At 38.7% G+C, this 26,961-nt stretch overlaps 1 protein-coding gene across 3 annotated transcripts in view; it reads right to left on the bottom strand.

The window, feature by feature from the left end:
* The window catches only part of tspan9a (tetraspanin 9a), a 167,751-nt gene that overhangs the window by 22,781 nt on the left and 118,009 nt on the right, over window positions 1-26,961 (bottom strand). The window lies entirely within an intron of this gene.

Raw genomic sequence — 26,961 nt, 5'->3', positions numbered from 1 at the left:
AGTTCCTTTATAATTTACGATTCCAACCATGCACAGGGACTTGGTGGAATGAACTGAGGTGACATAGGTTGGAAGGTTGCCTGAAAAGTAAAACACTGTGTTAAGTGTATAAGTGTTTGGGGGTTAGAAAGAGGTGAAAAGTAGTCTTTGGATTTTTTGGGGGGAATTTAGCAAAAGTAGTGCTGTTATGTTTTTATTTACGCTGGCAGCCTTTGTGACCTTGTAGGGTCAGACTGCAGTGGATGAGACAGACAGAGGTAATGAGAGGTAATACTGTATAGTTTATGCATGCACTCGTGTGTGCTATCCTTAACTTGGAATAAAGCAGCATGGCCTTACTGCAGGGATGCTCAGCGAACTGCACAGCCTGCCAAGACCTAACCCCTATGCTGCTAAAACATCCATCAACATGATAAACATGAACATTTCTATTGGCTAATACATGTACTTGAATGAAAGCCAAAATAATATTGCGGTTAGGGTTGTGTGAGCATAACTGAGTGCAAAGCAGACCAAGTCTGTTTCATATTTGTACTTTCATATGGGTTGCAAGGGAGTGGAACTAATTTCTATCAAATACTTAACAGAAGAATAGTGAACATCTTAGCATATGTTTATTCCTGGAGCTGTGACTGTGTGAATGAAAACAGTGCTGTTATGCAAGATGCTACATTATGCATCCCTGAGGAGATAAAGACAGAGAATATGCACATCCTCTTAAGTGAAAACCACAGCATGAGGCAGATACCTCGCAAAGAGGATATTCAGATTTAAAGACATATAATCAATAGTCTATCTGCATGGCATGCTAGCGGGAGAGTGACTATTTCCCTTCACTTGAAAGGCTTTTGGAATACATTTCTCTTCATAGTATAAATTATTCACCATACTTTTAAAGACAGAGATAAAAAGAAGAGGTACGTTTGCTAATGGTATCGCACATGTTATTTGGACGTGATAAAGGAGGTTGACGGTGTCCTATTGAGTATTTTATTGCTGACTGTATTTGCTGCCCCTCACCTCGTCTTCATCCAGCTTTTCCTAATTGAAGGGAACCTTCTTTCTTGCCATAGCCATGGTAGAGGTTTGCCATTTATCCTTTAATTCATTCCACAATGCATAATGCATCACATCCCCATTGAGAATAATGAGATGCTAAACAAAAAAAAAAACAACCTTTGGCCTTCATTCTCATTGTTTTAATTTCACTGTCACAGATACAGATAAACTGACCTCATTTGGGCCCGTGTGCCACAATTGACTTCATTTTGGAGACAATGAACTTAGAGTGGGCGACAGTGTGGAAAATAATACCTAATACAACAGAGATAGGTAGAGACATCAGTATTCATGAAGGCGCAGTGTGTCTGTGCCATGTGAATGTTGATGACACTATGTCTACGACTGCTCCCCATCCAAAGGGGAAGCAGAGGGAAGATATTCTATTTCACCTTTGTCATGACAGCTTCAGCACTTAAAACCAAAAAGCCTACTCATCCGTCAATATGAAAACCTCCTCATATACTATACGAGACTGAAAGGCAAAAAAAGGAATTTAGACTTGACACTTGCAAAATCGAAGAAAAAAAAATGCTGATGTACTAGACTTTAGGTTGCATCTTAAAGATTTATTTTTGTTTGTCTAAAGCGTGTCCGGGATACTCATCTTTTTGCACAACCAAGATGATGTTTGTCATAACAGCTTACATACAGTGTGCAAAGAGCATTTTGGGACCGACAGTGGCACTGATGATTAAATTTTCACTTGTTTGACGTCTAAAGAAGAACAGAATGAAGTTAGTTCAGGGACATTGAGCTACATCCTTGCAGCCCTTGCCTTAGCATGCAGCCACTCAAAGCAGAGCAAGATGCCACATTATTGTTGTAAGCAGCCTATCAAGACCTTTCAAACCACTAGTTGTACTAAGTTCATTTTGTTTTTCACTTGTCAATCACTTCACAGGTTCTTTTATCTCAAACAAGATATTTTAGGTTGCAGTCATTCAAAGCACTGTTCTGACATGTCCAGAATTTGAACATTGTTGGCCCTTAAACAAATCTCCCTTATTTTTGAGATGCAAATCAACTGGCTCTAGACCTGATGAGACTGCCCTCTAATATTGTCTCGTGTTTGTTCAGGGATTGCTTTGTCTCTCCAATCCAGAGGTCACTGGCCCGTACTGCATAAACAGCATTGCTGATTTTGCTTCATGATTTTGCACTTGGGCTGAACCAGCATTAGTCTGGAAGTATTTCTGGTTTTAAGGTACATCGGTGTTGACTTGGGACAACCAAGTTTGAGCCTTCCTGAGTGTGTCTCCTCCGGCGGCTTCCAAAAAGTGATCAAATTCTATTTTGTGGCCATTGTTACTGTGTGAAAGGCTCCTCCTCATTCATAGATTAGTAGGAAGCGGGATATCTTAGTAGAAAGGTTTTTGTCTCAACTGCCATTTCGCACGGAAGTTGACAGATGACGAGCATTGCAAAGAGTTATCATGTAAACCAGGGGTGTCAAACTAATTATTTTCGCGGGCCGCATTGTAGTCATAGCTTCTTTCGGAGGGCCATTATGACTGTCAACCCAAATAAATGTATGAGCACCTCATATTATGTACAGTAAAGCTACAAAACAAACTGACAAATAACTCATTTTCAAATCAGACGAGTAAAAACTGGTCAAATATTTTTAAAAAGAGATATTATTAAAAGTGAAGACAATTTGCAATTCTAGTAATAAAAACACGAATTTGATGTACAATTTGTCTTTGCGGGCCACATAAAATGATGTGGTGGGCCGTATCTGGCCCGCGGGCCTTTAGTTTGACACCTGTGATGTAAACAAAATGGCAGTTCCTGTGACTTCACACATCCATCACTCCAGTCTACAAAATTGTATAAATCGATTTGTTAAAAAACTATGCCCAATCAAACGAGTGAACAAATTACGACTTGTTCATCATACACTGTACTCCACACTTTTAATGTGAGTTTGCCCCCCTAAAAACAATTCTCAACCCAAGCTTTCGGTGCCAAACTAACACCCAGCCATACACATTAGTTTAAATAGTAAATCTGGCAGTCAGATTTTAATGTCATTTTGAAAAGCTTCCTTTGCCCTTTCCATAAATGGCTCATTGGCTGCGCCTTTACAGTTGACATGCTAATCAGCACAGGAGGAAATGGACTGTATAACTGCTCTCATTCTGGTCAGCCAACCTTTAAGTCCTCTTATCTCCTTATCTTATTGCCCTGGACCGCATAGAGCGACAAATCACTAAATAATAGTAGTACATCAATCCCCATATTAATGTTGCAATACAATCCACCCATGTTATTCAGCGAGAGCACCTCAGAGCATACAAAAGGGTGAGGCAGAGAAAAGGAGAAGAATGAATACGTGAATGAGGCTTCTCTCAGGCCGAAATGCTGCACTGAGGATGCTTCAACAAAGCACCTTAAATGAGCTCTGTTGGACATTGCACTCATATCAATTTTACTGCAGGCAAAGTGTGCTTACACCAGTTTACAAAGGAATTACTGAGAAGAAACAGATGAAAATACGCATGTTCAGAATGAACTGCATGAAATCGTAACTGACATGTCTGTTCTTGGTGTAAGATTTTATAAAATAAATTTCCCCCCAAAATGTGACTTATACCGACTGCACTGCGACATAAACGTCTTTTCCTTCTTTATTATGCATTTTTTGGCTGGTGCGACTTGTACTCGGGAGCAATTTATAGTCCAGAAAATACGGTAATCTATATTAAGTGGCCTTAGTTAAATTAAACAAAAAATCCTTGTTTGTAGAATTTATGCCTTTTTTTGTGGGGGTTGTGGGGCTAGACGAATGACACTTTATTCAGGAAGGGAGGCTGCTTCAATAAAGCTCTTTCAGTGAGCTGTGCTTGACACTCCACTCACACAATCTCCACAAGAGGCAAAGTGTGCTTGCTTGGTAATAACATTGGTTTATTTAACGTAAAGCCTAGGAGGCATCTTTTGGAAAAAAAAAAAAAACCCAGCATTCAGTCGAGCTGTATAGAAAAAAAGAGTCCCCTCCAAACTTTATTGAGCAGAGGCTCTTATTTTACATGGCAACCTCATGGCACACCACCAAACAAATGATGGGGGTACAGGAAAGTCCTCTGTATCGTTACGTTCCAGAACATTGCCACAATATTTCAAATCTGAAAAAATCAAACCTGCAATCCAGAAATACCATAAATCTTAGATGTGTTATTATCTACAGCACTCAATTAGGTATTTCAAAATATTTTTAAAACAATACAAACATATTTAATCAATAATACACGTATTAAGACAGAGCAAAATCATTGAATAACGGAATTGTAGAAACAATGCTCACTGATGACTACGCACAACAACGATGTGATACAGTAAATTTCCTGTTTCAAAGCTGAAATAAAGGTATCTTCTTTATAAAGTAACATACATAAATAACTTGTCTTGTTCACATTGAGTTGCTGGCAGGCTGGTTTTTGTATACCTGATTGGCTCCACCACCACCATGCTGTTTGGGAATTGCAGTGCAGACCCATGTGAGGATGCCATTTCGCTAACATTATATTCCGTACAGAAAGGGAAAATGTGGGCATGAGCAGCAAGGCAAGGAGCACACTGTATCGCTATAGACAGAACACAGCCGCCAATCGGCGGGTGACAAAATCATAGCAACGCTCTGATCGATTGAATCAGTTCATACATGTATTGCAAGATTAAAATTCAAAACAATCCGCAAAATAGAGCCAACCGGCGAATATATAGCCTATAATTAATAACACAAAAACTTATGTTTTTTTACTGTACAGTACTGAAAAATGGATGATTATGTTTAGTACTTAAATGTACTTACTAGGCCTGTTTAATTGGACATAAAACTGGTATATTGCAGGAAGTCATGACCTACTCTGTTGTGTAAATGGCAGCAATTTATTTTCAATATTTCAAAATATTTGATTTTTCTTTGTTTCACCATTTCATCACCGTCTTTCATGGATAAAGCATATTGAGCGGTTATCAGCGAGCGTTGGATAATAAATGCGCCCTCCCAATAATTCTTGCATTAAAATGTTAAGAGAATGAATTACAGAGGGAAAGAGCAGGGACTGTACCTTACTCATTGAGTCATAATATTCCTGTTCAGTACGATGATAAGGGATCAGGTTTATCAAAGTAATGCAAGTAGACTAGACAAGTGGCACAGGGGAGGGTGTATTTCAGAGAATGTTTTGAATCACATTCCCATTCAGAATGAGAACATACAGCCATGCATTTCCACACTTTACAGCCCATCAAAAATGCTCTGCAGAATTTCTGTGTGACTATAGTCAATGAGTTTCTTTTAACAAAATAAAGTATCTCATTTTACCAGAAAAAATAACGGTGTTATATATTTCTGAAATGGCTGACGATATATATATGACAAAGAAAAAAACCCTATATAAATTAAAGGTAGGACAACTATTCTCACACTTGGGAGGAAAAAAATACACACATTCAATGCGGAACATATTCCGAACATGCCTGTGCCGTTAAAAACTTAACTCCATTGAACGGCAAGATCACAGATCATCAGCACAAACAGTAAGGAAGGATTACTGAAAAAATAAAGCTTAAAGCCATGTGTGTGTTGATGTCACATGCGTACAGTATTTGTACATACGTGTGACTATTTTAGTTTGAAGTTGCCATTTGATGAATGTAACACTGCAGTAGAGATTTGTAATCAGACACACGTTCAAAGACATCAGGAGTAAGTTAATGTTGCTATTTAGTGTACTGTCATTTCTGTACACAAGCAGCCACACTTGGCTGCCCATTTGGCTAAAAGCCAAGGAATGAGTCATTCAGACGCACAAGTGAGTACCACATGAGGTCAAGAGTCCTCAAGTATTAATTATGTTAAGCCTGCAACACTTAAACCATTCATTTTTTTTTCAGTTATTGGATATGAGTACACACAGTGCCATCTTGCTCCAAATAACTTGCATGATGAGTGATTCACTTTAAAGCGTGACTATTTAGGATGGAGCCAGCCAAAGGGCTCCAAATGGAGATAGTGGCAAGTGGGATGACAGCATAGCATCAAAGTAATCAAATGTGTAGCAAGCTTCAATACAATTTACTTTCATTCATTAATACACACCTGCTTATTCTTTCCAATGACCTTTTTCTCCATACAAAATAAGTTTGGATGAGGGGGAAAAAAAGGTTCTTGTTTACTCAGCCCTGAAATTTTGTAACGATCTGGTGGTTATGATGCAGCAGAAGTCTAACCTAGCGAGATAAAAAATCATTACAAATGCCCACAAGTGCAGCATCTTTATCAATTTACCAATTCCTGGTATTCCTATAATAAGTAGGTCTGAAGTTATAATAGGATTTTCCACAGCAATATTAACATTGCAAAAGATTCATCTCTCAATTCCTCCAAACTCAAACATCTTCTGTCTTTCTAACTTTTTCAACTTCTTTTTTTTTTTTACTTACACAATATGCAGATTCTGAAAAATAGCCACATCACAACTGTGAAACATGATCCAGCAAAGGCTGTTTATTAGCAAAATTCTGTGCGCATATATACATAATTCCAGTCAGGCATTTAGCAGTGTGATGCTGTCAACGCCACCGACTGGTGAGACATACAGCATAACATATTGAGTCAGAGTCTATGAAATGTCATACCACCTCCCTGTTTTTTGTTATTCCCTTTAACACAGACATCACAAGGTTTAACGTGTGAGAGACACCTTTTAGTGTCAGTGCTGTTGACACTGGGGAGCAGCTTGGAAGCGTAAGGCGTTCAGTGGCTTAAATTAACACGCCTGGTATGCAACATGCAAGGTAGGATGTTGGTTAACAGTAGAACTGGAGGATAGGTCACACTGTAACTTGACCTCACGTAGAGTAGCAACCCAGATCACCATCAGGTTCATATTTAGTATTTATTATTGATTCATGTGTGTGTGTGTGTGCCTTGTATGTAAAACTCTCGCTTAGTCCTTCCTGCTTCCTAGAATAGTGTGATATTTTGGGCTATGAATCATGCCTTTGGTGTTTGTTTTGTTAACCGTGTCCTCGTGGGAACATTTTGACCCCTGACTGTTAAGCATGCCTGTGGTCCAGGTCAAAGGCAGTGGGCTAACTAAGGTAATTTTCCCAGAAGCAAACGCATAAAAAAGTTACTCAACTTATCAGAACCTTTCTATGTGACTGTCACAATGAGCTTCCTTCACAATGACAGTGAGTCATTTAAGTGCAAACTGGGATGGTGAGAAGCCGCCGGTTGTACCAACATGATAGCTGACAGATGATGATTGCATTTTTTTTTAAAGTCCCATCAGACTAACCGTTATGACGACTGAGCGTTTTGTTCCTGTGGTGGCGACGCAACACAAATTAGAAAACTGCTGTACTAATTTAGACCCACATGGTAGAAAAGTTGATTGATTGTAAACCCTAACCTAGATCAGTCAAATCACGTATATCGGAACAGTTGCAAACTGATCATTTTCTGTAAATACCTAGAGGAATATTGGAAGGTCACCATTTTCAATGGGAGAGCGAGAAAGCACGAGAGAGAGCATTATGTCGTGTTACCTAGTAAGTAGTAGAAAAGAGAAAGAGAAGAAGATCTGTCGGACCCAAAATAGCAATGACAAAGTAAGCGATGAGGGAAGCGCAGTGAAAATAATAATGACGGTGATGAACTGTAATTTAGTGATGACGAAAGCATGGTCAAATCAGATGACGGTCTGACGGAATGACAGACTGACGATTACAGTTTTGTCAGGCTTGAAATAATGAGAGACTGATCATGACGGATGGGGACGGATGACCCAGGCTGCTGACGAATGACAAACTGGTAAAACTTAGTAAATTGCCCACCTCTTTGTTTTCCTATACACACAGCAGGACCATTTGTTATGATTTGACCAAGCTTTTCATCCATTTCTTGCAGACATACTGATGTGGTCATTGTAAAGATTTTCTGAAATCACTTTGAAACTATGCTTTATTTGTGTGGGTGCATTTATGGTGGGAAAACCTCATCCATTCAATTGCTTTATTTATACAATATATTGCAAACTCAAATCTTGCAGGAGAGTCAATAAAAGAAATTTTGACCCTTTAAGCTCAAGCAGCTCACTGACTGACGTTATATAGAATAAGCATGCAAGAGTGTTACCTACAAACTGAGTCAGTTAGACCCTGAATATTTCTCGCTCCAAAAAATGCTGTAAGGTCAACTGAAGTCCAAGCCTGTGAGCTGACTGAGGTAGTTATATATAGAAGCTTGGCTACTGGCAAGTCAACGAGTGCAGGGGACCCGGTTGGGGCTCACTCACAATGCCTGGGTTGATTTAGTGCAAGATCTTTCATCCAAAATCAGACAGTGGGTAATGGAACATTTTCCATTACACAAAAAAACATAACAATATTTCCCTTGTGGTCTCAGAAGATAAAGTGAATCAATCCAACATAAATGGAAGATGATGAGACAGTAATTGGATGTGCACAAGGAATGTTTCAAAAGCAGGGCGGCGAGGGACATGGTCAAAGAGGTTAAGCCATTTACCTCTTACATTGCATGCTTGTGGGATTCATGGAACATGGCTGGAATATTTTGGATGCGATATGTTGATGTGAGTGAGGCTGTGCAGTGTATGTGAGCACAAAGTTTTAGGGAAAACTGTAGAGCGGCCATCTTTTCAATGTCACAGGCAAATGTGACTCAAAGATAAATTTGATCCCCACAAGCAGGCACATGCAAGAGCACAGTGCACACACACTTCACATGACACGGATATTTATCCTTAACTTAGGTTGAGGTTTGAAGGAGCTGGGTCATGCTATTTTAAACTTTCCATGGTTAATTATAGGCATATGGGTGATTAAATGGAACAATGGAAATTTTAATTTCTCATGAAATATGAATTAGTTTGGTGGCTAGTTTTCTAACCTGGAAGTAACCCGCCTGATTCACTAAAAGCCCTCTGCATGTTATATTGTTTTGGGTCAGACAATTTAATGGATTGCTCTGAAGAGAATAGAATACATTCACAGAATATTATTTGAATGCCCACAAGTCCCAAATGTATTTCTTCCTTCCAATTTGAATAAAAATGGGAATATTTCATTGATGAGCTGTCTTAAAATATAAAACAAAAAAAGGGTGCAAAGTGTATTAATTGAATTTGTTTCTAAGGTTCTTAACACACATTCACTGAAGGATGTCGTTAAATTAGAGTGAAAGCAATGAATAATATGAAGACATACCTTTGCACTTTCCAATCTGAAGGCCAATCAGCTGATTATGAAAATTCCATTACACGTCACATGACACTTTAAGTGGACTGCACCCCGAGATTGCCCATATGTACTAGCATTTGTAAGTGTCGGAATAAAACAATTTTTAATCAATCAAGTTTGTGTCTTTTTTCTTCTTCTGTGGACTTGAAAGCAGCAGAGCAAGTGAAGTGAACGTGTACTTGTCAGCCATGATTCATTATCTTAAAACAAATCTGCCATCCATTCTGCTCATGGTAGTCTGAGTTGTTAATACCTTTTAGCTGAGCACAAACAGGAAAACTAAAGAAATAAAGAACTTCTTAGCAGCAAGCCATTAAATTAAAGATGACTTGGCAGAAGAGATTGAAAGGCCGTCTGGCCCTTTAATGACACCTATTAAGTTTTTAGAATAAGACCATCTTGTTATGGGATCATAACAACTGTAATGCAAGTAAATTCTTATTTAAACATAGTGCCACTACTTGTATGGACACTCATTGAACAACGTTGTATGTGTATGTATAATGTTTTGATTAAAATGGCCAATGCCAAACCTGGACAATAAAGCTGATTCTGATGTCTGAATCAGGATCAGGTCACCCCAGTAGACCTACACCTTTAGCAATACGTTTACTGTATCAGTCTTCCCCTGACTTGTGAACCCCTCTTGGGGCAGGGTCTCATTTCACCTGTTTTCATTGTCTTCTGTTAGCATGCCAGATATGTCTCACCTAAACACTCTCAAGTTCTAGTAAACAAGCTAATTGGCCAAAATCAAAAGCTTGTGTATTTTGACACTGCCTTTGTTTTTTCTAACCTTTGCTACTTTTTCGACATTTAAAATGGCAGCATAAACATAATTTTTTTTCTATTTCTTTTTTCCAATAAACTTTCTCTCTGACTTTCAGAATTATGAGTCATCGATCACACACAAACCTGTGCAGACTATTCAATTATATTTCTGCTGCTTTTGGCTCTTATTTCCAATTAGACACACTATAACTGTCCCTCGACAATTAAATCACAAGAGGGAATAAGGAAACGGCAGCTTTGACCTTATAATTAGAATAAAGTTCAATGGTTCCACCTCCCTTTGCCCTGCAGTCTCACCTTAGCTTCCTACACACTCCTACACCACAGACTCACACTATCCAGAGGTATAAATGTCTTCATTTTACAGTGCTCTTCATTATTATTCCTCCTTGGAAAGTACAGTCATGTCTCCTGTATCACCTCATGAGCTGCTGTTATCAAGATGAAGCTCGACCCTGAGTCCTAAGTAAGGACATTTATTACCAACGAGCGGCATTTCAGAAAACGTGCTTATCTCGGCGAGAAAAAGCGATTTCGGCAATAAAACTTTTTCCATCTTAAAACCACAATATTCTTGAAATGGCTAAGTGAAAATCAAATTATTGTATACATTACTCTAGCCAGTGTTTCATATACAATTACCAGGGGAAATTCAAGAAAAAAAATCAGAATAGTGCACGACAAACTTGGTTTCTAAGTAATATTGAATAGTTGTTACATTACCATTACATTAAATCAATGTCAATATGCATTCAAACAGATTCAGACGATAGATCAAATGTTGCCTTGTGAGACTTTTGGCTGCAAGGAATATATATATATATATATATATATATATATATATATATATATATATATATATATATATATATATATATATATATATATATATATATATATATATATATATATGACATTTCACATTCTTACCCTACTAAAGTCAATGACATTCATGAAAGAATGCAGGCCTCTTTCGGAGATGTTTTTGCCCACTACTGCAGTGACACAAGCACTTTTTATTCAATTCTATTAAAATGAATATTTCCTGAGGCACACTCTGTGTCTCTACTCTATGTTGGCCCGGCAAAGGTGAATTAATCTAAAGGCTCTTAGGGCGAATATACTGACATAGAAGAATAATCTGAAGAGCACTCCAGTGATGTATGCAGCTCTTTTGAATATCAACGTTTCCAGTCTACACATTCTCATGGAACTTTGGAGGCAGAAAAAAAAAAGACCTAAAAGTATTACCAATGTAAAGAAGTTGAAAAATGTAGCGCTGTACTGAATATTTACTTTTTCTTCTCTATTTGGCAAAAAAATGAAATCCTCTTTTATGAATGCATCATAAATCGTGCATCTGTATGGAGAAAACAGCACTCAAGTTAAAAGTGATTGCTAAAAGGTAATCTCTGCGTTTGCCTCAATGCCATTGTGTAAAAGTGATAAAAGCATAGGTCTTAAGTGATCAAGCTGCTATTTCCTGACAGCTTGGTTGGTACCGTTGAACTAACTCTTTGGACTTTAAACAGGAAGTGTCAGAAAAATAACCACAAGGGTAATTGGCTTTTGGCGGCCGTGTTTATAGCAACATCATTTTTTTAATGATTGCCGATGTCAGCTCTTACTATCGTTGAGAAGCAGAACTCATCAAATGTTAGATGGATGACCCACTTGGGATACGTGAGCTGTTGTGATGTGTTGTCGCAATAGTAATTCTGTAAACAACGTGACATCACTGACTGTGATAGTTGGTCTGCCAGTCAACTGTGAATCACTAAAAGTTTAATTATATTAAAAAGTATATAATATATGCCACACATTAATAACGTTGTAAAATAGGGCTTTCAAATGTAGGCAGACCTTTTACTGACATACTTCAAATTATAAAATCAGTTATGAGCAACATACTCTGTTTTTGTTACATTAATACTGTTCTTTTTTTTTCCCCGTGACTTAAATATGTCACTTTAAAGTGTTATTTATTGCATTTCATTTTATTTTATTTTTTCCTCCTTTCATGTTTTAAATATGTTCAAAATAAAGACATTAAATCAAATCAAAACATGAGGAAAATCATATTTTGTCTGTTTTGTTACTATTAAAGTGTACTTAGCTATTTATTTGTGAAAACCATAACTTTACAGTTGCATTCACTACTCCATATACGAAGCTGTCTTGCCAGACAGAGCAAAAGACCATCAACTGATGAACAGAAATGTACGAAAGGGTGATAATGTGAAAACATCCCATTAAGACAGCAGACACATACACAATAATCATTAAGTAACAGGTTAATTTTGTGGCCCAGTACCAAAGGTTTGTGATGATTTATCCCGTCTGCATGCAAATATGCATGCAATGCCATTAATACTGCAGTCTTTTGAAGATCATTAATGTAATAATATATGCACATGATCTTTTCATGGTCAAACAGAGGGAGAGAGGTAGCCATTGGTCCTGCCATTTTTGGATTGTTGTATTTCTTGCTTTTGATTTTTTCTGTGGTTATGCAGGCAAATGAGAGAAGATTCCACCTGATCTTTCAGAGGAAACTAGAGCCATTGTGATTGACGACTTGCTTTAAGTCATCCATCAGGCCTGGCATACAGTGGGTTGACACCACCATATCCATCCCGTGTGGTCATGAGCAGTCCAACTCTTGAGCTATATTTGCTAGCTGACATTAATGCCTTGCTCCTGCTTGACTCTCTAAGCCTCCCCCTCACTCATTTTTCATGACATTGCAAATCTATGCCTACCCTATCCTGTGCTGCAGTACGGCTGGCCTTTATATCATAGCATTTGATAACATACCTTTAGCAGGTGAGGAATACAGTGTGGTAATGTCTCTTCAAATACAAAGTAAAATAAAAAACCTGCTACATGTGCGCATATAATATTTTGTGTTATGTAATACTATGAGAGGAACACCCCTCAGTTTGATGCTGGGCAGAGCTGCAACCACCCCCAATTTTCATAAGAAATCCATTGTTAATTGAACATTTCTCTGACAGAGTCACTCAAATATGCACAGTCTTGATATAATAAACTTCTCATGTTGAACTGAATCACAGAGACATGACGTGCAGTGATTATATGTGCAAACTAAAAACACAGGGATGTTTGTTTCTTCTGTGTTCACTGTACTGCACTTTCTTATCATTTTATAGGCAACTATGTTTTAAGTTTACTTGAATCATATCAGCTATGAAAAGGATCTTACAGCAGCAAATTGAAAATGCATTTTAAAGTAGTTAGTCCGGAATAATGAAAATGTAAAAGCATTAACAGTAGAATGTGTTTTTTAATCCAAATACATTTAGGTTAGGGATGGTGAAAAAAAACTAAAAATCATTGTGCATCTAGCACTTGCATAATTGAATAAACATGGCAATATATGTATAATTCATTGTATGCATCATTGGACTTTACATGCAATCATTAACCTGCTTGTTAAATGCCCTCTCTTTAGGTAGTACAAGTTATTTTGGAAAAAAAGATGATGAATCTGATGAATCTCATCAGGATGCCTCCTGGACGCCTCCTGGGGAGGTGTTCCGGGCATGTCCCACCGGTAGGAGACCCCGTGGACGACCCAGGATGGGCTAGAGAGACTATGTCTCTCAGTTGGCCTGGGAATGCCTTGGGATCATCCGGGATGAGCTGGACGAAGTGGCTGGGGAGAGGGAAGTCTGGGCGTCCCTCTTAAAGCTGCTGCCGCCGCAACCTGACCCCGGATAGGCGGAAGAAGATGGATGGATGGACTTGTTAGGGCTGTGACATTCGGCAAATTACATTTCAAGTTTAATTTAAAAGTGACAGCTTTCCCTCATGCTGCTTCTATTGATTTTCACGTATTGATTTATTGTTTTGTCAGCTTAGCTGCAAATACGTGAAATATGGCTTTATTTAGAATAAAGGAAAAATCTAAACTATTGCTGTCTGTGTAAACGTTGACTCGACTCAAAATTCGTATTGCTTTTCTTGCATTTGTTCGATTAAATACTGGTTCGTAAATATGTTACGATCAGAACAGCATAAGGAAATTAACACGGACAAACTAGCACTTTCCGCCTTGAAATGTAATGGAGCGATAAAAGATAATCTAATTCTCAGTGAAAAGAATATTGGGATAGCTAATCAAAAAAGGTTATCCTTTCATCTGAACTTATCGTTATTGTCTTTTGGTGTGAATGGGGTTCCACTTGATGTGTCCTGCGATTGGCTGGTGACCAAAGTCACTAAGATAGGGTCTAGCAGATCCGTGACCCGAGTGAAGATAAGCTGCATTGAAGATGGATGAATGGATGGATGAAACACTCCATTGGGCTTTGTTGTGACCTGTTTAATTTTCCTCTTGATTGAGCCAGCCTATTAGTGCTTTCCAACCTCAGAGAGACACACCAGGGACATGGAATTGCTGAAGAAAACACACAAACAATAGGGTCGTGTGCTCCAGCCAGCCATGCCACAGGGACTGACTTCAGCTTGGAGTTAATTAATAGAATGTTGAAACTGGTCGTGACTTGTATTTTTGGAGCCTCAGCAGAAAATAAACTTTGTGCTTATGAATTAAAGATCCAGTGCAATGCCCCCGCCCCATAACTGAATAAGGGCTGACAATTTGAGAGACAGGAGCAAAATGAGACTGTACAAGGCTAATTTTATTGCCCGTCTTCTGCTCTTGTATTGCTATTATGGTTTTCCAGGCTAGGATTGAGAAACAATATCTGTGCAGCTAAACACTAAGTAGGCAATGTGACATGAGTCACCTTATGTAACGTCCAAGCCTTCCCAATCCATGGTCCACCAGCTCAATAATGTAGGCAAAACTGGAAGAAAGACTCAATTTCACAGTCATAAAATGATACCAAAACTGTACCTTTGGGTGCTTATTTTCCACCACAGATACTTGGGACGTAGGAGCGTAAAAAAACAACAACAAAAAAATGCTAGACAACAAGCTTTTACAGGACTTACAACCCTCCCAAATTCTTCAAAAACATGTTGATCAAGATTTATTATATGGACGGGTAGGATTGTGGAAACAAAAAATTTAGGATTATTTAGAAAATACCCAAAAATCGATTATCTGGCATGGCACCTGGGGTAGGGGAGTCCAAACATATATCAGAGGGGGCCAGGTATGTTGCAACAGGGAGACATAGAAAACATGTATCACAGCGGCCCTCGAGGACTGGAGTTGCCAACCTATGCTGTGGACGGTCACTAATCTCAAGTGTCCTGAAATATGCTGAAGTGAGAGACACATAAACAAGCTTTGTGTGATCCCAGACACATTTATTCATCTCCAAGATTCTGTGAAACTTCAGAAAATGGTTTTTGAGTATTTTGAGGCAGAGTTGTAGGTTGTTGACGCAAACCTAGTGGGAGGCAGTCTTTTGCTTCAATGAGATTCTCTGTAATTAAAATCAAATCAAGTCGTTTGGGACACGACAATGAGACTCAAGTCGTTTGACTAATCATGGAGGCCAAAAATGGAAACGCACTTGAAACCACAGGTAGCCAGCTTTCAGAAGACGTGTTTACAATTAAGACACACGCATCTTCGACTCTAGTGATAGTAGTGCTTAATCAGACATAGGAATGCTGCAAGTACGTACATAATTTACAGAAAATAGAGTTGCACATAAAAGAAGCACAGACAATATGTGTCGTCTCTATTTTCTTCCATCGCATATAATCACAACTGAACACCATAGTAAATTGGCCTTTAATCAAATAAGAACATTCCATTGGAAGGCAGGCAAGGCTTGGTATCGTCTATATTGGTCCTGAAAACAGAGAGAAAACCTCCAACTGAGACTTTTCTGCATGGCTGCATCTCAAAAATAGCTTTTGCAGACACACCAAATACATACACGGATGTGCGTCTTCCTTCACACAATTATTCTGTTAGTGGACTGTTTGAAGAGCTCAGTATAACACATCACTGCTTTTCATTTCCAGACGCTAGCCTGAGAGAGGTGGTGCTTGGCCTTGCTTCTCACTTGAAATATTGAAGCCAAAGCACATTGCATGATGTATGTGGACTGAAAAGGCAATTGAAAGAATTATGTCTGCCTCCTTTTTTCCTTATGCAGTATGATTCCATAGTTACTCTACTGAAAAACAATACAATATCTTTTCCATCGCCAGCAAACTGAGATTCTCTTGCATTGTCGAAATGCATGCAATCATGTTAAAAGAATGTCACCGGGTGAAGCCCGAAGTCTTAAGAATTCAAACGTGCTGCCAGGTTGGATTTCTGCCCATTCGAATAGATGAATGACATTAGCCTGCTCGTGGAAAGGAAGCGTCGTAAATCGGTAGTGCCTAGCCGCACATTTACTTTTCATGCAGATGCGACCTGCACTTACAGTATCCTCACTTTATCGCTATCTCCTTGCATGACTATCAATAAATAATGACACAGCCTCAGCCCCCGCTAAGTTATATTTCCCTGCTGGATGATGACCCAATATGACCTCCTGCCAAAAAAAGCTCTGAGCTACTTTGTTTTTGAAACTGCAGTTGGCCTAGCATCTGATCTTAATATTTTGTTTAGCCACCTGAAAATGTTTGCATATAAAGGGAATCATGGATTCCAGAAAATGATAGGTTATAAAACCTCCTTGAGGTTTCAGACAAAGATGACTAAAGGCTATGTCTGAGAACATGGACAATATGGGTGAACTGGTGAGATCAGAGGCTCCGCTATGAGAAGAGTGATCAATATCCTCCCATCTTTGCTTTCTTTTTTCTCAGAGCAAAGATATAAACCACTATCTATACAGAATAGGAAATAGGAATGATACTGTTCCAAGCCAAGGTGGAGAGCAGTGGGTGGTGAAGGCCAGTTCAATTATTTCGCCGTCAGAGCACACTTTGTATTTCAGACAGACACCTGGCGACGTAACATTCCAAGAGGGAATGTATTGGATTGGATTATTGCATTGCAAAATTGTTCTTCCTTCCATCCTCATCATTCCGAGGATGAATTCCAGCCGACATTGCATGGAAAGCTGGGTACATCCGAGAAAGCTCTCATGCCCGTCACATTTAGCAAGACAATCATTTAACCTCACCTTGATAGAAGCCCTGGATAGGTTGTTAGATAGATACCAGTTACTCACTTCCTGAGCTCTGCCAAGAAAAGATTCTGCCAGACATGCAATCTCCATATTGCTCCAGGGAATTTGACACTTGGACATGTCTTCCTTGAGGCATGTTGTTTCTGCATATGTGAGTGAAGTGGACTCAATGTAAAATCGATGCAATGTACTATTTTCAAAAGAAAAAAATGCAAACAGTGTCTTCAAGGAGAAATAATAAAGTATTGTATGTGTTTCAAGTAATGTCAAATGTAATTTTTTCAGTTTTTATTTGTTAATCTTAGGAAGTTGACTGCACAGTGAATGAACATACCCCTTTTAAAGTACCATCTTCTACCTGATGTAAAATATTCAGACCACGGTCAATTATTTAAAAAGAAAAAAAAAATTCCATGAACATGACCCAGGTTATGTTATGTTCTTGGATTTTTCAAGTGGGGGTAGGTTGGAAAATGTCTTGGGTTGTGACGTAGATTCTATTGTTATTCCAAGGCATGTAGCTACAGAGACAGCGACACTATAGTCCTTTACGTCAATTAATTGCACCAATCTGAGTGTGTAAAAGCAAAGTATGGAAAAAAATATCAAGGACATCCATAAAGATGATGAAGACTACTGCTGGTTGGGTAACCAACAGACTTCCTGAGGTCGTCAGATCTTGCAGTAAATGGCTCCTGGTACCACATTGAACCAGTCTCAGGGAGTTTAAGTTTATTGGTTCCCACAGGCTCCAAATGTCACATGAAAAACATGAGGCATTTCGTGGAAACTCTTCTCTGGTGGCTAGACTGGCATGGAGATTTCTCATGATAAACGGCATGAGGTCCTCACTCCATCTGTATGATAATGCATTTATAATGCATTCCACCAACATTCATTTTCTTACTTTTCCTTTCTGCATTTTTTTTTAGCCACGGTGTTGCAAAGTTTCACTGTCTGAGTAGAACCACCATATGCCAAAGCAATAAAGGCAGATGGCCACCCACTACAGGCCTGGTTTTGCTTCAATACATTCAATAAATCAATAAAAGAATCAACAACAACAAAAGCTATCTTGTGAGAAATTATGCATACATTTATTATTCTATACTTGTTGAGAGCCAGCACTTGGTCCAATTTCCAAGCCGGAGTACTCGGGGAAAACCAATGCAGACAAGGGGAGTAGGTGCCAACTCTACAAAGAGAAAATAAGAACCAAGATCTGAAAGCACAACCTCTTAAATGCGAGGTGAACATGCAAACCATTTCTACACAACACTCACAAGTACGCCAAAAAGCATATCAAGATGCTTACGTGAGTTCAAAAATGTTCATTTATTAAAATAAAATATTGTAAACATGTATTATCATAAGCAGTTCGCAAACTATTAAGAACCCACATTTCGCATCTCAGAATTTTTTTTTCCATCTTCAAAATATAATTTTGCTTATGAACCTGGTATGGAAGTGTGGTCCTATACATGTGCCCCCTTCCAGCATTAGGGTGTAGGGGTGCAGGGAAGAAGACACGGTAGAGTCAAAGGGTGCACAAACAGGGTTGCACCCCTGCTGATTCTGTGTGGGAGGAGTGAGGAGTGTGCCTTGTTCAGGGGCACCTCAAAAGTAGTCAAGATGTAGCAGAGTAGCATCTCTCCAAAACCCAATTTAACCCCAATGAAGGCTGTAATACTCTATGTATTCCTCTGTCAAAGAAACAGCACAGATTTTTTAAATGTTGCAAAAAGAACTTCAGGCACTTTGCGTTTGACACATTGACAGCACATAAGGTGATTCTCAAATTAATGTTATTTCACAATTAAGTAAAAAACAGTATGATGATGTTTGTCTCTTTTTATCCTGATTGCAATGCAGTCCAGATTCTCTGCACTCAGGAGACCTGAAGTGTTTACCTTATGTATTAGATGGATACGTTCAATTAGGTCATTAATACGGCCTAATATGCAAGATTTGTACATACTGAACAGTTGTTTTACCTCTCTGTCTCTCTCTCTCTCTCTGTCTCTCTCTCTGTCTCTGTCTCTCTCTCTCTCTCTCTCTCTCTCTCACAAGCTCTTTCGCTCTCTCTCACACTCTCACACTCGCATTCTCTCGCACACTCTCTCACACACTCTCTTTCACTCTCTCTCGTACTCTCTCATTCTCACAGTCTCTCCCTCCCTCTCCACTATTTACAGAAATATCCCTTCTGTCATAGATGCTTCACTACAGTAGCTATTAGTTGGGCTACATTTCTTCCTCCCTTGAGATATGACTACAAGCAGAATTCATGAGGATTGGGGAAACCATCTGGCAACATTTCTCATCCCAAAGGATGACAAAAGACATTAAGATTAATTCTTTGTCAAACAGAGCTTGCTGTATTCAACGAGCCTTGATTAAATGTGCTTAACAAAAAAAAAAATGAAATATGAGACTGTAAATCATATTGTAGCGAGAACAGCAGATATTCAGGTATTTATTCATAAGAGACAAATTACAGTCCCAGATGATGATAATGGTGCTCGAATGAAATTCTGGAAAACACCCTGATTAGGATTCATTGTCTGATATACATGAATATTTATATACAATCAAATAGGCAAGCCATTTAGTGATTAGACTATGACCCTAATATTAACAATAAAAGCTGGAAAAAAATGTGTTGCCTCAGAGGGTTTATTGATTATTTACATTCATTTGTATAAATTATCCACTCCTTAAATCACATCTCATACGAGTTACTTGTTTTTGCTATTTAATTGATTCTTAAGGCAAAATCTTTTTCTTTTTTTTGCATGGAATATGCAGTGATTTGGCATGAGCTTAGATCAGGGCTTGGCAAATTTTGATATTCAAAGAGCTATTTGGACCATTTCCTGCAAAAAAAATAAAAATAAAATAAAAATAATGGGCCACAAAACATCTTGACATCTGGACAGAGGATAAGAATGAAGAGGTCATTTTTCTTATTACCGTAATGTATATCAAAAACATGTTTTGCATTTATGAAATCGGTTAACCGCTCCAGAGAACACATCATTTTATTTATACATATAAGCAAGATTCACCCACAAAAAACACACACTTGGTTGACTCTTACATTCGAATTGAATGGTTAATTAATATTTGAGTTATCTTTCTATTTCTGAAGAAAAAAAAAATCCAACTTTTGTGATTTGGTGCACATCAAGCAGTGTTGTGTGTTATCTTGCACTTGTCAAAATTGTAGCTACAAGTACTCAAAAAATGGAATGTAAAAAAGCATTTTGATCTCACATAGACTCTTAATAGTCATTTACTAGATTAACAATGTACAGAGTGTATTCATGACTGGTTTAATGTTATTCTCATTGAAAAATAGCTATTTTATTTAAAAAAAGATTTCTAAATGACCCTAGACTTTTGGACGATCGTGTAAGAATAATAATCAATACAATCACAGGGGTAGGATTGTGATACTCAGGATGTGTTGATTGACAGAGCAGTTAGGCACAAAATTCAGTATCAGCTAAATGTGTGTTTTGAAGCAGTATTGTGTAGTGAAGAAAATAAGGTTCACTATATGCTACTCACTGCTAAGACCTCATTTTAAACTGCAGACAGCAGTTAATTGAGAAACAAAACCTGAGGTAAACCAATCTCGCAGGTCCACACATTCGTAATGAAATTCTCCACGGAAAATTGTTTATTTACTATCTCCGCCCCTTCCTCACTCACTCGCTCGTCATTTGTAGTGAAAAGGGTCATGTTCAAGGTGCTATGATTGTGCAGAGATGTGGATAATATAAAATGATTTAGCATGGCACTCGCTTCTGATTGCTCTTGTTACTATTCAGGCACAGCCATGAAGCAGCACTTCATTCAAGTTTGAATGATTGACAAACAGTCCATTTAAAGTTACTGCTGGCGACATAAGAGTCTGACAGATTTTCACACTTCACAAACCTGGTTGGACACAGTGCTAAAACACAAGGAAATAAACCCAATATGCCTTATCTTGGTTAGGTTAGGAATGGACAGCAGAGTCCACAATCTATGGGTAACTGAAGGCACTGAGGTCTGAATTGTTCTTTGCCTTTATTGTAGTTGTTTTATCATGGTGCAGTCTGCCTTTTGTCTGAGAAGAGCTGTCATCCTGGACAACAGGATAACTGGCATACGGTATACATTTCCATGCAACCCCCAATGTCCTCCCCACCAAAGAATCTGCAACTCACTGTTTTGTTGCACTGTCTATAACAAATCAATGTGAAACTCAAGGCAAGAAGACAAATCTTTTGAAATTTGTAAAAAAAAAAAAAAAAAACTGTCTCAGGAGAATGGAGATGCTGAGTCAAGATGCTTCCCCTCTCTAATCAAAGAACATCCTTTGTACACTAGACACTTTCAACAAGGAGACTGTTTCTTCCTCTTTGTGCCTCACTATCTTTGCTTCTGCATGTAAATAACTATTCAAACTATGAGCTTGTTTACCCGGGAATGTCTCTAAATACACACAAGTGCATTTCTGACATCCTTTTAAGAATACCACCTCTGGCTGATTAAAAAACACTTTTTTTGCACACTGTGATTCAGATGGTAGCGGGGTCACTTTCCAGAGGAAGGCAATCTTCCAGTCTGCTTGTCAAACTACAGCAACAGACTGATTTATTTGATCCTCAGCTCCCCACCTTCTTGACGTGCTTCTGGCACATCCATCCATCCTGCATGTGGCGTTCTCCGATTGGCCTCCATCCTTGGAGGTTAAGACCGCATCAGGATGGATAATGGCGGTGTGACAACTATAGGGTGTCAGTCAGGCGATGACTCTAAAGAGTCTATCGTATTGTTAGCATGTTGCTGCGGGACACCTGCCAGCAGATAGTGGGCCTATCTCGTTTAGACAGGAACAAATGAGACAGAAGATAGAGCTCATCCACGCCATCATGACTTATCACTGTGGCCACAGGCCATTACCAACAGAAGCTTGTGAATGGTACTAGCTTCTGTTGTCACGAGATTTGCATCTGATGAACACATGTCAAAATGTCCCCACCTCCATTTAATGCTTTAAACTAGGCACAGTCGTTGGCCACATGTCTAACAATAAAATTTTATAACAGACAAACTGCAATAAAACATCACCATTTCTGCCGAAGACTTCAACCACAACATGCCGTTATAATCAGTTTATTTCCTTTTGTGATTTACAACCAGAAAAGATGCATTAAATGCATTAACTGATAATTAAAGAATATGTTCCACTTGAACTGCTTAAGATGCCCTCTGTATGCACCGTACGGCCCACATGTGATGGAGTGTGTCCTCCATTATGAGATCTACAGAAGAGCCACACGCAGTAGGTACTATGTAAGTCATAGCTGCCATAACCTAAATCTAAATTGTGTAGGCATTGGTGTGCTATATAAAATGACACAGGGACATTATATAAAGAATACATCAATAGGTGACAGTCCAATATTGATCTCCTACGGGAAAATACGATGCTTTGCAGCGGTCATGCACATATTTGAGTGACCAAGTTCAATCATGCTCCCCTTGTGTATTTCGATACCTTTTTCCGATGTTTTAGTGGTTTTTTTTCGATTGGATTCCTTTCTTTGCTGGAGTGCTTGCCAGCGGAATCCCAGAGGGAAGTGAAATAAATGAGTAATTCGTTAAGATTTTTTTTTTTAAGAGACAGTGCCTTCAAGACAAAATGTCCCATGCACCTTTTCAGTGTCAAGGCATAGTGTAGTACAAATTGTAATTGCAGCACAACAGTAAATCTTTCTAATCTCTATTTTTATAGGCTACAAAATCCTATTTGGTGACCTGTACTCTTGAGAATATTGACACAATATCATTTTTTATTAATATTGGTACATATCTAGGTATCAATATTTTGAGCACACCCCCAATGGATAAATGGACAGATGGCAAGATGAAAGCAGTGCACGAATCTATTTCTACTGTCACGTTAAAAGGAGGAGCATAAAACATGTAGACAACAACTTGGAGGATATAACCAGAATAATGGAAATTATACGTAGCGTACTGCTGAAGGTACAGCACTTTCCAACAGGTGATGTGAGAAGGACTTCTAACATTTGATTTTATGCATGACAAATTGCTGTTACTGTGCCACACTTACAACAAAAAAAAATAAGCTTGTTACATTAGCAGAATGGTAGTCATGTACCAGTCAGGTGGGCGGGGAGGTGTTTGACAGCGTTTGTTGCAGTGGCCAAGTATAAGCCATTAACAAGGTGCTAATTTTCATGCAGGCAACAACAAACAGCAACTGGGGCATCAGAAATGAATGCCAAAAGATTGCAATGAATATAAATGTGTTACGTTTTTATGACCTTGGCAAACATCTCATGTAAATGAACTGGATATATTAAATGAGACCACAAAATTATAGGGGCCTCTGCTGGTCAAAATTTCAGGCTCAGGATGTTGCCATACTGCCAGCATCATGAACCGCTATGGACACGAAAATATATTCATAAGTGTGATGCAATGAGGATTCCCACTGCTGCAGTCTCCATCTATCTTTACCAGCATGCAAGCAAAGATGTCTGTGTGCATATTGATGCATTGACTTTGCCAGCATACATCTGCCACAAAAAACAAAATACAGATTTTTCAGCCACTACATGTTTACATGTAATACTGGATAGCAGCTCCTCAAGGATAATAAAGCATTTCTGAAATAAAAAAGTGAAATGAGAAATGTAATTGCTCTTCGGAATACTCAACTATTTTTTAAACTGAATCTGAATGATGACAAAAAGTTCCACATGAAAAACTAAAAATGACAACCAAGACATTGCGGGGTCTTATGACTTCTTCTCATTTAAAACCATGAATGAATAGAAATGATGACCGTTAAATTGCCTTTTTGTCATGAGTCAAGTCTGTATGCAAAAACCGTCGACCTCGTCTTTATTTTGTACAAAAAAATGGAACATTGAAATAACATAAAGGCAGCCAGTGACCGTACATTTGTCATTCTGACACAGTCTGGTGAACAGACTAATCTGCCTGAGTGCAATTGGGTTGTCATTATGCCCATCTTTGTCATTAGGGTATTGCTCGATCATCAAAGTGGTTCGAGCTTTTTTCTTTCAAACCTTTGTAATGGGATTCGGTACTATAACAAAGCTGCAACACACAAAATAACCAACAGTAGAGCACAGTGTTGTACAGGCATAATTCAAAACATGCTGATGGATTTTATTATTAATAAATAATGATGATACTTTAGTTATTTTGTGATGGGTTAACAAGGCTTACTTGCTGTAGAAATTCTTGGAAAATGAGTTCCAACCCAACTGCATAAAAAGTTTTCATTTCCTTTTGTTAAAAACAGAGTAGCTAATATTACTGAAATGACACAGTAATGCCCCAGGGGATTCCTCTAATGGATGCTACTCTACTGTGGAGCCGATTTCAAAACGCAACTAACAGCATGTTCAGAACGGCGGTTTGCACTGTAATGCAGTATATAATGTGTTATATCACTAAAATGTGGCCCTCTTACATATAGTTGATTAAATTACAAAAAGAACTTAAACATGAGATTTTATATTTAGTCAAACACTTGATTTTTAAGTCACACCTTTAGATTACTGCTTTTGAGCCCGCAAGGCCAGTACAACATGATCACTTCTTCAAAGAAAGATTTATGGCAGCGATATTTTGCAAATCAGTGAAGGCAAGTGTTAATTAATGGTGGCTGCACATGGGGTTATCCATTCGCTCTGGACAGCTTCTGTGAGTCTTGTTCCCATGCATTTTAAATCTTGTAAAGGACAAAAAAGCCAAGTGTAATGTTGCCAAGCTTAGCCGTATAAAGTGAAAGAGAGAGTGGGACTATGAGTGTGAGTCACCTCTCAGGAGCTGTCACCAAAGATCAGTGTGCCGTTCACCTCTCTTCCTCCTTAGGATATCTTTCTTTTCCTGAACCAGTTGCCAGCCAATCGCAGGGCACACAGAGACAAACAACCATTTGCACTCGCACTCACACCTAGGGACAATTTGGAGTGCTCAATCGGCCTACCAAGCATGCTTTTGGGATGTGGGAGGAATCCGGAGTGCCCGGAGAAAACCCACGCGGGCCCGGGGAGAACATGCAAACTCCACACAGGGAGGGCCGGAGGCGGACTCGAACCCGCACCCTCCTAACTGTGAGGCGGACGTGCTACCCAGTGTGTCACCGAGCCGCCTTGTCATACCCATCTGTCCCAATTTTCTTGTGGACTGCACTCGAGCAACACTGAAACCAGTGCATATATAAGACATAGGACTTGCTGGGACATCTAAAACATCCACATGAATGAAAAAGAGTGTTAAGGGGCTGACCTGCAATATCTTGGCAGGCTCCGCAACTGTTCTTGTACAAAGGAGTGGCCTTGCCACGGTTTACTGTACTGATAAATGCATTCATAGGCAAAAAGGTCCATGTTAATATTTACTGCTCCCGATGGATGAGAGTATTCAATGAGGGTGATAATGTGTATCCTGCAAGATAAATGTGAAAAACAGAGCACATCTCGGACTGACTTCAGTGGCGCACTACTACCGTCTGAATTCAGCGATTATTGTGTGTGTGCCCTAATAAACAAGTACTCTGACATTCAGGCTGAATTACAAACTCCTGACAGCTGCTGGGCGAACCTTTTGGATTTTCTATGGGAGCATGCATAAGTCGGATGAAATTCAATTGAATGTACTGCAAGTTGGAATGCAAGTGAAATAATATCATGTGGTATAATATTTGCAATTCAGCATGTCCCCTTTACATTTACGTAATTAGATGACTAAAGGTGATGGATTTTATGGATTTTGAAGAATTTTCTGGTGAATATTATTGTTTTATGTTTGAAACATCAGCTGATCAAAAAAAACATTGTCTAGTTAATCGAGTTTAAAGGGTACATTTTTTGTTAACAAATTGTAATTGTCATCAATCATTGATGAGTACTGGTCAATAACCATCATTATTACAATTTAATCATATGGCCTTCACCTTGAACGAAACTGTGCTTGTAACACTTTGTATGTCTCTTATCAAATGTGACTGGCATGTCGCAGGCAATCATAGAACTATACAGACACCACTTTGGAAAACATACAAGCACCAAGGCTTGACTACTAAAGGAGGAAAGTCACGTTTGCATTTGTGAGTTCAAGCAGTTATTGCAAATTGGTGAAAAACAAACAAGAGGAACAATTTGCTTCAGAGGTGTGATAAGAGGCGGGCAATGTCAAGGGGACAGATTATGTCTGAGGTGATTAGATGTAGAATGAATTTGCATGTGGTATGGCTGCCAATAACCTGGGCTTGCTTTATGGTTTGCCAGTGCCAGTCCCTGATCTTGTGGTGTAGCCAAGTGCCTTGATTAGTGGTTGCATTGGTGTCCTCAGCAGAAATATCACAGCTTCTTGTTTGCATCATCTTGCACACACAAATAAAGTCAAATTGAATCGGACATAACCAGAGCAATACAACGACCTGCTCTAATAGAAACCTGGGCTTCCAAATTACAACGCAGATGAGCTGCAGTAAACAAAGCAGCATCTCAGAGGACAGGCTGAATTGCACAGCTCACCACATAATTCACATGAAATGGCCCCATGAAAAAATAACGATAGAAACATGTTTGACATTTGAATACCATTTTGTCTAGCAGTGTAGTTATACAACGTAACCTTGCAAGCTACATTATGCTTTATTTTATGGCCGATT

This window comes from Syngnathus leptorhynchus, chromosome 6 (genome assembly GCF_054491065.1).
Source record: "Syngnathus leptorhynchus isolate UIUO chromosome 6, UIUO_Slep, whole genome shotgun sequence".
NCBI classification, from domain to species: domain Eukaryota; kingdom Metazoa; phylum Chordata; class Actinopteri; order Syngnathiformes; family Syngnathidae; genus Syngnathus; species Syngnathus leptorhynchus.
This window is presented reverse-complemented; position numbering and strand designations above follow the sequence as displayed.